Raw genomic sequence first — 12136 nt, 5'->3', positions numbered from 1 at the left:
GGTGATAAATTTATAGCATAAGGATATGTCTATAGCGTTTAATATATTACAATTTTCCATGTCTGTCTGATCAATATTATATTTGGGTTTATCTGTAGTTTCTAATATATTACAATTACCCATGTCTGTGTGATCAATATTACAATTGGGTAGTTTCTAATATGTTACAATTACCCATGTCTGTGTGATCAATACTACAATTGGACATATCTGTCGCTTGTACCATTTTTCATTCCTGATGCCTGCAGTCATCAGAGTATCAGCCATCATCCACTTCCTGATGTTACCAACCTATTCCTATTCATCGTGCATGTAGTTACAGTTATTTTATAATTCTACAAATTATTGTGTTATCAATGTTGCAAGAATTTGAAGTTTAAATGTTCCAGTCGAATGAGAGGAAAGAGCAAGTTGAATCTTGACTCTGGGTGTGAAAAAGACAGTTGGAAAACTCAAAGATAGAAAATTATAAACAACCCGGTCAATCCTCTGTATTATGATTCGATTCAGTACATTAGAAACATAGAAACATAGAAAATAGGTGCAGGAGTAGGCCATTCGGCCCTTCGAGCCTGCACCGCCATTCAATGAGTTCATGGCTGAACATGCAACTTCAGTACCCCATTCCTGCGTTCTCGCCATACCCCTTGATCCCCCTAGTAGTAAGGACAAAATCTAACTCCTTTTTGAATATATTTAGTGAATTGGTCTCAACAACTTTCTGTGGGAGAGAATTCCACAGGTTCACCACTCTCTGGGTGAATATGTTTCTCCTCATCTCGGTCCTAAATGGCTTACCACTTATACTTAGACTGTGACCCCTGGTTCTGGACTTCCCCAATATTAATAAGAACATAAGAACATAAGAATTAGGAACAGGAGTAGGCCATCTAGCCCCTCGAGCCAGCTCCACCACCCAACAAGATCATGGCTGATCTGGCCATGGACTCGGCTCCACTTACCCGTCCGCTCCCCATAACCCTTAATTCCCTTATTGCTTAAAAATCTATCTATCTGTGATTTGAATACATTCAATGAGCTAGCCTCAACTGCTTCCTTGGGCAGAGAATTCCACAGATTCACAACCCTCTGGGAGAAGAAATTCCTTCTCAACTCGCTTTTAAATTGGCTCCGCCGTATTTTGAGGCTGTGCCACCTAGTTCTAGTCTCCCCGACCAGTAGAAACAACCTCTCTGCCTCTATCCTGTCTATCCCCTTCATTATTTTAAATGTTTCTATAAGATCACCCCTCATCCTTCTGAACTCCAACGAGTAAAGACCCAGTCTAGTCAATCTATCATCATAAGGTAGCCCCCTCATCTCCGGAATCAGCCTAGTGAATCGTCTCTGTACCCCTTCCAAAGCTAGTATATCCTTCCTTAAGTAAGGTGAACAAACGGCACGCAGTACTCCAGGTGCGGCCTTAATAATACCCTGTACAGTTGCAGCAGGACCTCCCTGCTTTTGTACTCCATCCCTCTTGCAATGAAGACCAGCATTCCATTCCCTTCCTGATTACCCGCTGCACCTGCAAACTACATTTTTGGGATTCATTTGAAGGGGTGCTCCTGAAATTCTGGCTGCACTTCAGTCCCACTCTCCTGATCTTTGGGCACCCTGTGCGGAGGGGAGCGGGTAGGTCCGAAGGCCTCCTCGTAGGACTGCTCCTGTGCACGGCCAAGGGTGCCATCAGCCGGTCCAGGCAGCGGGCGGTCGAGGGGGTCGTTCAACCTGACTGCCTGCCTCTCTTCCGCTCTTACATCCGGTCCAGGGTGTCCTTGGAGATGGAGCATGCGGTGTCCACTGGTACGCTCATGGCCTTCCGCGAGAGGTGGGCACCGGAGGGACTGGAGTGCATCATCACGCCCGGCAACCAAATTTTAATTTGATTTTACGTTTTAAAGTTTAATTTGTTTTAATTGCCGGTGCTTTTAGTGTCCCCCTCTCCTTTATAGGGGGAACTGGAAAAAGGAAAAAATTTGATTTTAGTGCCCCCAAAAAAAAAAAAAAAAAAAAAAAAAAAAAAAAAAAAAAAAAAAAAAAGGGCCTTGTAAATGTCTGGTGTGTCATCCAGGTCGGGTGGCACGGATACATGTTTTATGTTTTGCAGGTAGACTCTAAAAGAGTTTCATGCATAAGGACCCCAAGGTCCCTCTGAACTGCAACACATTGTAATTTCTCCCCATTCAAATAATATTCCCTTTTACTGTTTGTTTCCCCAAGGTGGATGACCTCACATTTTCCGATATTGTATTCCATCTGCCAAACGTTAGCCCATTCGCTTAACCTATCTAAATCTCTTTGCAGCCTCTCTGTGTCCTCTACACAACCTGCTTTCCCACTAATCTTTGAGTCATCTGCAAATTTTGTTACATCACACTCTGTCCCCTCTTCCAGGTCATCTATGTATATTGTAAACAGTTGCGGTCCCAGCACCAATCCCTGTGGCACACTACTCACCACCGATTTCCAACCCGAAAAGCATCCATTTATCCCGACTCTCTGCTTTATGTTAGCCAGCCAATTCTCTATCCATGCTAATACATTTCCTCTGACTCCGCGTACCTTTATCTTCTGCAGTAACCTTTTGTGTGGCACCTTATCGAATGCCTTTTGGAAATCTAAATACAACACATCCATCGGTACACCTCTATCCACCATGCTCGTTACATCCTCAAAGAATTCCAGTAAATTAGTTACACATGATTTCCCCTTCATGAATCCATGTTGTGTCTGCTTGATTGCACTATTCCTATCTAGATGTCCCGCTATTTCTTCTTTAATAGTAGCTTCAAGCATTTGCCACACTACAGATGTTAAACTAACCGGCCAATAGTTACCTGCCTTTTGTCTGCCCCCTTTTGAAACAGAGGCGTTACATCAGCTGCTTTCCAATCCGATGGCACCTCCCCAGAGTCCAGAGAATTTTGGTAAATTATAACGAATGCATCTTGTATAACTTCCGCCATCTCTTTTAATCCCCTGGGATGCATTTCATCAGGACCAGGGGACTTGTCTACCTTGAGTCCCATTAGCCTGTCCAGCACTAACCCCCTAGTGATAGTGATTGTCTCAAGGTCCTCCCTTCCCACATTCCAGTGACAAGTCATTTTTGGCATGGTTTTTGTGTCTTCCACTGTGAAGACCGAAGCAAAATAATTGTTTAAGGTCTCAGCCATTTCCACATTTCCCATTATTAAATTCCCCTTCTCAACTTCTAAGGGACCAACATGTACTTTAGTCACTCTTTTCCATTTTATATATCAGTGAAAGCTTTTACTATCTGTTTTTATGTTTTGCGCAAGTTTACTTTCGTAATCTATCTTTCTTTTCTTTATTGCTTTCTTAGTCATTCTTTGCTATCGTTTAAAATGTTCCCAATCTTCTAGTTTCCCACTACCATTGGCCACCTTATACGCATTGGTTTTTAATTTGATACTCTCCTTTATTTCCTTGGTTATCCATGGCTCGTTATCCCTTCTCTTACCGCCCTTCTTTTTCACTGGAATATATTTTTGTTGAACACTATGAAAGAGCTCCTTAAAAGTCTTCCACTGTTCCTCAATTGTGCCACCGTTTAGTCTGTGTTTCCAGTCGACTTTAGCCAACTATGTCCTCATCCCACTGTAGTCCACTTTGTTTAAGCATAGTACGCTCGTTTGAGACACTACTTCCTCACCCTCAATCTGTATTACAAATTCAACCATACTGTAATCACTCATTCCAAAAGGATCTTTTACTAGGAGATCATTTATTATTCCTGTCTCATTACACAGGACCAGATCTAAGATAGCTTGCTCCCTTGTAGGTTCTGTAACATACTGTTCTAAGAAACAATCCCGTATGCATTCTATGAATTTCTCCTCAAGGCTACCCCGTGCGATTTGATTTGACCAATCGTTATGTAGGTTAAAATCCCCCATGATTACTGCCGTTCCTTTTTCACATGCCTCCATTATTCCCTTGATTATTGTCCGCCCCACCGTGAAGTTATTACTTGGGGGCCTATAAACTACGCCCACCAGTGACTTTTTCCCCTTACTATCTCTAATCTCCACCCACAATGATTCAACATTTTGTTCATTAGAGTCAATATCGTCTCTCACAACTGTCCTGATATCATCCTTTATTAAGAGAGCTATACCACCTCCTTTTCCTTCTTGTCTATCTTTCCGAATTGTCAGATACCCCTGTATGTTTAATTCCCAGTCTTGGCCACCCTGCAACCACGTTTCTGTAATGACCACCAAATCATACCCATTTGTAATGATTTGTGCCGTCAACTCATTTACTTTATTTCGAATGCTGCGTGCGTTTAGGTAGAGTGTTTTAATACTAATTTTTAAACCATGATTTTTTGTTTTGACCCCTCCTGCAGCCCCTTTATATTCATACATATTGTCCCTTCCTATCACCTTGTGGTTTACACTTACCCCAGTGCTACTCTGCTCTGTTGCATCCTGCCTTTTGCATTCTTTCTTGGGGTTCTGTTCATCTGAGCTCTCACCCACTCTAACTAGCTCAGAGCCCTCTCCTGGGTTCCCATCCCCCTGCCAAGCTAGTTTAAAGGCCTCCCAACCGTACATTACCTGAGGTTTATATCCCATTATTGACCCGGTTTAGTCCATTCCATGGGGTTTATATCCAGGATCATCCCCTGTAATGTGACCTGATTAAATACATTCCCTGGGCTTTATATCCCATACCCTCCTTTGTATTATGACCCGGTTCAGTTCATTCCATTGGGTTTATATCCCGGATATTCCCCTGTGTTATGGCCCGGTTGTACATTCCCTGGGCTTTATATCTCAGACCATCCCCTGTATTATGACCCGGTTCAGTCCATTCCCGGGGTTTATATCCTTGACTCTCGCTTGTACTATGACCCAGTACAGTACGCTCCCTGTGGGATTTTTTTTCCCACACTATCAATTGTATTATGACCCGGCTCCGGCCATTCCCTGGGGTATGTATCCCAGACCATCCACTGTATTATGACCCAGTTCAGTACGTTCCCTGTCGTTTATATCATGGACCATCAATTGTATTATGACCCTGTTCCGGCCATTCCCTGGGGGTTTATATCGGGGACCATCACCTGTATTATGACCCGGTTCAGTACGTTCCCTGTGGTTTATATCCCGGACCATCAATTGTATTATAACCTTGTTCCGACCATTCCCTGGAGTTTATATCCCACAGCAGCGCTCTTAAACTTTAAAATCCCTCCCTGTTTTTTTATAAAATATTGGAACTGAGCAGCCGCGCTGTCAGAGCTTTGTCCTGAATAGAACCGAGTTAATTCAGTAACAAAGTGACAGCCTGTATCCCGGCGAATAGTGACTTTCTTACAGTGTCTCACAGATGGTCCCGAGCCGCCAGTCACCGAAGGCAAAGTGACCCGTGACTGGGACTCTCCGGACAGACGGCAGGGAGCAATTCTCAGCCTGTGTGAGGGCAAGGAAGCAAGAGTGCGCCTGCGCAACAGAGCCAGGGAACATCACCTGCCCTCATCTAAATTATTGGTGGAACAGGATAGAGGGACTGAATGGAGACTAGTTATTCCTATCTGTCTTTGCTCTGGTACTGCCTGATATGCCTCGCATTAGTTAAGTGTCTGGAACCAATAATAACACTCAATGACATAAAGGCTTTCTCTAAACAGTTGCAAGATGAATAAAACGTGCCTCATATTAATAGAACTAGCAGATCCTCTGCCATTAGCAACGAGTTTAAAGTTTCACTAAAACTTTGATGTCTGAGCGTAGCAGGAAATGAATGTGACAGGAGATTACTCGGGCCAACAGTATGTGCGAATTTTGCAGGACAAGTGCTTTACGAACAACAATTAATTAATTACTCGTGAATATCGATGGCATTGCTCAAAGTTACACTGCTGAACTGGAAAATATTTTCATTGTTTTTGTGGGCCAGAACGATAGGCAGAAATTTGCAAATGTGCGACAAAGTTCGAACACTTTGAGCAATTTTCTTTTTAAAAAGAGATGAAACAGGCTTTATCAATATAAGTAGCATTATTAAACGACGACAAGAGGGGGTATCACAAATTATGTGTATCTGTAAAACCTACTGCTGCAGCATAACAGCTGTATACTCTTATTTTAATATTGTGAACATTGTATTTTAATTATTCCAGATATCCAGATGTCCCTACCCCTGGTCGGCTGACCACACAGACAGCAGTTTACATTGAATGATTCATGATCTCGCGGATATAAATTGGAGACAATTCCTCTTGTGCTGAGATCTGACAGAGTGTTACCCTGGCAACAGAGGAAATCACTCAGCGAAAATAACTAAAAAGGGAAGTTACAAAACCAACATCACATGTTCTGAGTTTAGTTAAAAAGAAGATTAACCCTGAACATTCAGCCAGTTTTTCTAACCGCGAAAGTACGATTCCAGTAACAGATTTATTTTACTCCACTAGACCTGACACTGCGGATTTACTGAATCCACCTTCAGTTCCAGCTGTAGAGAACATGAAGCAGCACCTCATCTACAGAAGTACATCGATAAAATGTTCACATTGTTATAAATGGATACTGTCAACTCTGAAATATGATCGTCTTAAAACCGTCTAAATCTGTTACCGCCAACAATAACCATTGATGCTAAAATATTGAATTTGATGGAAAATATCTGCTTTACAACATCTTGACATGTCTGAACTGTTATAAAATTTGAATAAACACGTCATTTCATGAAAGCAGTTCCTGTTTAATGGACTGAAAATTGGTGTTTTATTTGCTGTTAAAATAATTTCCCCACAATAATCAGGTGATTGGTCGAAGCTGAATTTTATGATGAGAAAGCAGGAATGGGGTACTGAAGTTGCATGTTCAGCCATGAACTCATTGAATGGCGGTGCAGGCTCGAAGGGCCGAATGGCCTACTCCTGCACCTATTTTATATGTATCTATGTATCTATGAACAAAGATGGAAACGAATCTAGAAACTATAAGCACAAATACCGCTCTCAGTTGAATAAAAAGATCCCTTGACCAACGCAGGGCGGTGGAACAGGAGACCACTGAGAACGTTCATTCTGACATAACACACAAAATATACCATTTGAATTAATCTTACGAATCTTAATGTAAAAACTTATAACGCTTCATCATAATTTTATCAGCGGTTTATTTTTCAATAACATTTAATTAAACTGTAATTGTTATTTTTGTATTCCATCCTGGGACCTGGGCGCCGCTGGCAAGGCCAACCTTGAGAAGCTGTTGGGTAATCTACCTTCTTAAACGGCGGTTGGGTTCAACTGAATGGCCGGCTAGGCAATTCAGAGAGCAGTTAAGCATCAGTCACATTGCTGTGGATCTGGAGTCACATATAGGACAGACCAAGTAAGAATGGCTGATTTCCATCTGTAAAGGATATTCGTGAACCAGATGGGTTGTAACGACAATCTGGTAGTTACATGGTACTATTCCAGATTTATTTATTTAGCTCAATTTAAATTTCCCTGCTGCCGTGGTGTAATTTGATCTAATATCTCCGGGTCATTAGATTTCTGATGTACTAGTCCAGTAACATAACCACTAAGGTAATGTTACTATTATACTATTATACACGGGAGAGACGATTCTGTTGTCTAGGTGTGCAACAACCGAATCCCCACAAATCGCCAGGTGTAACCTCAGAGCAGTGCTTTTAATTAAATTCCCGCTGTTCCAAGGATCAGTACATGTAGTATGATATAGTGTATATGGATTTTAGCTAAGCTTTTGATAAGGTCGCACATGGCAGACTGGCCACGACAGTAATTTTCCATGGGATCGAGGGTTAAGTGATAAGTTGGATCCAAAATTGGCTCAGAGGCAGGAAGCAAAGGGTAATGGTTGATAAGTGTTTTTGAGAACGGAAGGCTGTATCCAGTGGGTTTCCGCAGGGCTCAGTTTTGGGTCCCTTGCTTTTTGTGGTATATAACAATCAGCTGGGCTTGAATGTTGGAGTATGATTAAGAAGTTTACAGATTACACTATAATAGGCTGTGCAGTTGAAAATGAAGAAGAAAGCTGCAGACTGCAGGAAGATATCAATGTACTGGTCAGCTGGGCAGAACAGTGGCAAATGGAATTCAATCCGGATAAGTGTGAGGTAATGCATTTAGGGAGGTCGAACAAGGCAAGGGAATTCACATTAAATGGTACGACACTGAAAAGTGTAGAGAAAAAAAAGTGGCCTTGGAGTGCAGGTCCACATATTCCTGAAGTTGGCAGGCCAGCTAGATAAGGTGCTTAAGAAGTCATATGCCTTTATTAGTCGAGGCATGGAATACAAGAACAAGGAGGTTATGCTTGAATTGTAGGCTGCAGCTGAACTACTGTGTGCAGTTCTGGTCACCACATTACAGGAAAGATATGATTGCACTGGAGAGGTTGCAGAGGAGATTTACAAGAATGTTGCCTGGACTGGAGAATTTTGGCTATGCGGAAAGTTTGGAGATGCTGGGTCTGTTTTCTTTGAAACGGCGGAGGCTGAAGGGAGACCTGATTGAGGTGTGTAAAATTATGAGGGGCCTGGCTAGAGTGGATAGGAAGGACCTGTTTCATGTGGCAGAGCGATCAACGACCAGGGGACATAGATTTAAAATAATTGGTGGGAGGTTTGGAGGAGATATGATGGACAATATCTTTAACAGAATGTGGTGAGAGTCTGAAACTAGCTGCCTGAAAGGATGGTAGAGGCAGGAACCCTCACTACATTTAAAAAATACTTGGATGTGCACTTAAAGTGCCATAACCTACAGGGCTACGGACCTAGAGCTGGAAAGTGGGTTTAGGCTGGATAGCTCTTGGTTGGCCGGCGCGGACATGACAGACCGAAATGACCTCCTTCCATGCTGTAAATGTCCATGATTCTATGATTCTATGTCTACCTGGGAGCGACCTGAAACCTGCATACCCGGGACAGACAGTGACCTGTCGAGCTAGCACATGTCTACCTAGGAGGTACTCAGGCGGGCCGGGTCTTAACACGGGACATATATGGACCTGTAGGGCCTGTACACATCTACGTGGGAGCTACGTGGTCTGGCGGGGTCCTGAATCCCCGGGATAGACACTGACCGGAGGGACCAATACATGTCTACCAGGGAGCTATTTGGGCGAGCAAAATTACGTGCATAATTAATTGGTGTGGGCCTGGAACCTATGATAGTCAGAGATGAGAGTAACACGGGGCTTAGCTAAGACAGGGAATCTGGTAAGACTGGACGATCTAACAGCGCAAAGTATCAGACTGTTTCAAACTGTTCCCCAAGCTTGCTCGATCAAGAAAACCCTTCAAATAAACATGGTTCATCTGTTGGTTTTAATTCGGGCCTTTGTTAGCAGGGTGATCAATATTACAAATAGGAATTCCTGTATTCTTTAATATATTACAATATCTCTTATCACGAGCGGTCATTATTGCAATTTGAGGGGTTTTCTTTTTCGAGCAAGCTTGGGGAACAGTTTTAAACAGTCTGATACTTGGCGCTGTTAAATCGTCCAGTCTTACCAGATTCCCTGTCTTAGATAAGCTCCGTGTTGCTCTCATCTCTGACTATCATAGGTTCCAGATCCACACCAATTATTACACACGTAATTTTGCTCGCCAAATAGTTCACTGGTAGACATGTATTGGTCCCTCATGTCAGAATCTATCCCGGGTATTCAGGACCCCGCCAGACCACATAGCTCCCACGTAGATGTGTGCAGTCCCTACAGGTCAGTATATGTCCCGAGTTTTAGGATCCTGCCCATCTGTAGTTTTAATATATTATAATTCCCCATGTATGTCGTCATCAATATTATAATTGAGTATACATGTAGTTTTGAATGCATTACAATTTTCCAATAGTGTATAATACAATTGGATACATGTGTAGTTTTAATATATACAATTTTCCATGCCTGTGCGATCAATATTAAGATTGACTTTACCTGTAGTTTCTTATGTATTACAATTACCCATGTCTGTGTGATCAATATTACAATTGGATGTACCTGTAGTTTGAAACATTTTTCATTTTATGATGCCTGCAGTCATCACAGTATCAGCCATCATCCACTTCCTGATGTTACTAAACTATTACTATTGATCGTGAATGTAGTTATACTTTTATTATAATGCTACGAATTAATTTGTTATCAATGTTGCAAGAACTTGAAGTTTAAATATTCCAGTTGAATGAGAGCAAAGAGGAAGTTGAATCGTGTCTGTGAGTGTGAAAAAAGAGAGTTTGAAAACTCAATGATAGAAAATGATAAGCAATCCGGTCAAGAAGCTTACCATATCAAGATATGGGACTGGTTGCTAGGAAACGAAATACGACAGTAAAAGATAAAGATAATAACATGCATTAAAGTAAAATAAATAATGTTTATTGAGAGAGTTAGGGGCCAAAACGGTTATAACTTGGTGCAAACATATCAAGCATAGTGTCCGTTTGGTGGAATTTTGTAGCCAAAGGTAGCCGAATAGTATAAGCCTTAAGCCTATAGACTCTAAAAGTTAGTGTGCTCTTGTGGATAGTCGGGAGTTCTGTCACAGTAACGATATCCCATGGAGCATTGCACGTTTGATCAGCTTGAAGGTGACATTGTGGAGGAAACATGTTGTGCAACTTCCTCGCCATTTATTGCAATACTCCTGTAATTCATTATCGGAAAATAAAATATAATGAATTTATTGCAATTGGAGGTAGGTGTCGTTTCATTTTAAGTCCCGCATCTAACAACACTCTCAGCTCCGGGGCTGTGAGATTTGATTGGTGTTTTTCCTCACAATTAATGTCCGGACACCTAAACATCCGCATTTTCACACATGTTGTCAGAAGTACGCCACTCTGTCTCCAAACTGCAGAATAAGCCACACCAACCTCCATGCCTGAATCACCTGCTCTATTCTTATGCGGTTCAGTACATTCCCTGTGGTTTATCTCCATGACTCTCCCCTATATTATGATATGGTTCAGTCCATTCCCTGGGCTTTCTATCCCAGACCCTCTGCATTATGACCTGATTCAGTCCATTCCCTGTGCTTTATATCCCTGACTCTCCCATGTATTATGACCTCGTTCAGTCCATTCCCTGGGGTTTATACCCCTGCCACGCCGTGTATTATGACAAAGGTAAGTTCATTCCCTACGGTTTATTTCCCAGATCCTCCCCAGAATTATGACCCTCTTCAGCATATTCCCTTGGGTGTTTCTTGTAGACTCTCCACTGTATTATGGCACGGTTCAGTCCATCCCCTGGGGTTTATATCCCAGATCCTCCCCTGTATTACGACCTGGCTCAGTCCATCCCCTGGGGTTTATATACCGGATCATCACTAGTATTATGAGCCTGTTCAGTACATTCACTGGCGTTTTTATCCCGGGCCATCTCTCGAATTTTAGCCTGGATTGGTTCATTTCCCAGGAGGTAATATCCCGAACCATCCCTGTATTATGGCTCGGTTCAGTATATTTCCCGGGAGCTGGTGCTGAATTTAATCTGCCGTCCGTGTCCCAGGTGGTCCCGGTTTAATTACCTAAACTGCCTCCTTTGAAACTGACAGTAAATGATTGCAGACTGGAACAGGATCACCGATTGTAAAATAGAGCCGATTAGTAAACATTAAATGGACAGCCGACTCCAAACTCCGTCTGGCTGAGCGCGGCCCTGCTTAAGTTTGCATCCGTCTTTAGACCGAGAATAGTGGATATTTATATTATGTTCACATTTTAAAACTGTTTTAATTCCATCGGCGATAAATGCAACATCATTCTCTGTGGAGGAGCCGAGTATATCTGACAGTAACTTCCGGGTTTCCACGTTTAACATAATTTTACTCTTCTTAAAATCAGTTCCAGTGTTTTTTATTTACATGTTATGCAGTTGTTAACAGGCCTTGTTGCTTTTAATGATTTGTGATTCTCTACCCATAGATCCCTTTGCTGCTTTCACCCATTTAGACTCTTTTGAAATGTTTTCTGATGCCTGTTAGTTTCACAGGAACAATCCATTTTGTCATAACCAGAAAGCATTACCCTCTCTGCTGAAGCACGAACTGAAATTGAGCTCAGGTTAAAAAGACAGATTTAGTTTGAATTCTTTCCTGTTCATTATTC

Source organism: Pristiophorus japonicus, chromosome 9, assembly GCF_044704955.1.
Source record: "Pristiophorus japonicus isolate sPriJap1 chromosome 9, sPriJap1.hap1, whole genome shotgun sequence".
Lineage (NCBI taxonomy): Eukaryota > Metazoa > Chordata > Chondrichthyes > Pristiophoridae > Pristiophorus > Pristiophorus japonicus.
This window is presented reverse-complemented; position numbering follows the sequence as displayed.